General features: G+C 37.0%; 1 pseudogene across 1 annotated transcript; it reads left to right on the top strand.

The window, feature by feature from the left end:
• The first annotated feature begins 725 nt into the window (after positions 1–725).
• Positions 726–2,045, top strand: LOC308687004 (interferon-inducible GTPase 5-like; annotated as a pseudogene). The gene is made up of 2 exons: positions 726–817; positions 905–2,045. The product of its transcript is annotated as an interferon-inducible GTPase 5-like (transcript).
• Positions 2,046–2,266: the final 221 nt, after the last annotated feature.

The following is a 2,266-nucleotide window of genomic DNA, read 5'->3' as shown; positions in this document are numbered from 1 at the left end:
TGCATTTATAGTGTGTATATAAACAAATATATATTTTATAATGACGTAATTATACTTGTACATTCATTTGTTTTACATATAATTACGATTACTGTAGCAGGGCATTCAGTTACCTTTAAAAGGACTAAAAATAAGGTGTCAGTGTATTTCATTAGACTTTAACTTTGCCAGCTATAAAAAAATCTAGCATTTCCTCACGTTTTACCACTGATTTTTAGTGACAGTCGATATTATCCCCCCTGCCGTACGTACCACACCCACTCCCCTCCCTTCTTCTCAAAGCCATGCACGCCCATTTAAGTTGCATTTTTCAAAAAGATTGTGAGCTAGACTTGAGCTGAAAGAGCGGGGTTTCATGACCCTTTAAGAAGGCATTTTTACATTTGGAGTGTTACAGTACACAAGTTATGGAAATCCCATGTGTGTTTCGAAATAGTTTGAGGTACGTTGAAAATGCATCTTAATAACACCTTATCATATTACCAAATAATATATGACAAATGTCATTTGAGAAAAACAATTTTCATTGAAATAAAATAATAATAGTTACAAATAATTTACACTTCAATAATGTTAAAATACATGTAAAATAATAACTGCTTTTGACCTCTGTGATTGTCTTTTGATTTTGTAGTTAGATTTGTTGTTCTTTTGTTTCATATTGGTTCATAGTTGTTTCATATTGGTTTCAGATGCAGATTTTTTCCTAAAAACGTTGCCAGCGTTTTCTCAAGCCTCTCCTGTAACTGAAGACAGACACACTATAAACAGGTCTCCTGCTGGATCCAATAAATTACAGTAATTACAATTCATTGTTGTAAGTTGCATTACTAAATGATCTAAATAATTATTATGTCACTAATTCTGAGCAGTTGTTAAATGAATGTATAAATGTGTTGTTTAGATCATGGCAACTCAAGATCCTGCTGTTGCTGAGGCAGTAAAGGCATCAGGCGAGTCCACCCTGGAAAAAGCTACAGCAAAAGCTAAAGCAACATTTGATCAGTTCTTAAATGTGTCACTTAGCATCGCCGTGACTGGAATGCACTTAGAGAGATAAGTGAAGATGATGAAGGAGCAGCACCTACTGGAGTTACCGAAACTACAATGGAAGCCACCATGTATGAACATCCTACAATGCCAAATGTGAAGATCTGGGACCTGCCTGGAATAGGATCACCAAACTTCAAAGCAGATAAATACCTTAAAGATGTCAAATTTAAGGACTATGATTTCTTCTTTATCCTTACCTCAGAAAGGTTCACACAGAATGACATCATGCTGGCTAAAGAAATAAGAAAACAGAAGAAAAACTTTTACTTTGTTCGTACCAAGATTGACTATAGCATCAAAGAAGAGAAAAGGAAAAAGGGATTTGATAAGCAGAAAGTTCTTTCCAAAATAAGAGAGGACTGTCAAAAAAACCTAAAAGAAATGGGAGAACCTAAAGTCTTCTTGATATCGTCTTATGGCTTGGAGAAATATGATTTTGAAATACTTCAAGACACTCTCGAAGAAGAGCTTCCAGCCCATAAGAGATCTGCTCTTCTACAAGCCTGGCCAGTGTGCTCTGCAGCAACTCTTGAGAAGAAGATCAAATACTTCGAACGCATGATCTGGGCTGCATCTCTTGCCTCTGGTGGTATAGCAGTGGTCCCTGTGCCTGGTCTATCAGTAGCATGTGATGCAGGCATAGTGTTGGGTTTCTTCTCAAGGTGCTACTATTCATTTGGTTTGGATGACAGATCACTGTCAAGGCTTTCAGAAAAAGTGAACAAGCCCCATCTGAAAGATATGGCCAATTCAAAGTTAGTTGCAGCCATCAAAGAAAAAGCTGTGACCAGAGTTTCTGTTTCTGCTTCACTCACTGCCGTTGCTGCTGTTGAATATTTAGTTAGTCTCGTTCCAGGTGTGGGCAGTGCCGTTGCAGCAGGAATATCCTTCAGTACGACTCAGTACCTCTTGAGAGAAGGATTGAACGATCTGGCAGAAACTGCTCGAAATATCAGAAAAGAAGCTGGCCTGAATACAGCCTAAAACGACAAGCTCCTTGAACATAATTAATCCTAAGAATGTATGTGGTCCTAGTTTGTTCTCTTCACTGATTTATGTCCAATAAAGTATGAATTGTTTTCTTTTAGAGTGTGTGGGGGTTTAGCAAAGAGAATACACCTCCTCATAATATTAAAACAACCTATGCTAATGTGCATGTAAACTATATACTGGAATATATGATAACGTTAAATAGTTGACAATTGCTCTTTGA

Source organism: Scardinius erythrophthalmus, assembly GCF_964197995.2.
Source record: "Scardinius erythrophthalmus genome assembly, chromosome: 2".
NCBI lineage: Eukaryota > Metazoa > Chordata > Actinopteri > Cypriniformes > Leuciscidae > Scardinius > Scardinius erythrophthalmus.
Note: the sequence above shows the minus strand (reverse complement) of the source record. Positions and strands in the feature narration are given on the sequence as shown.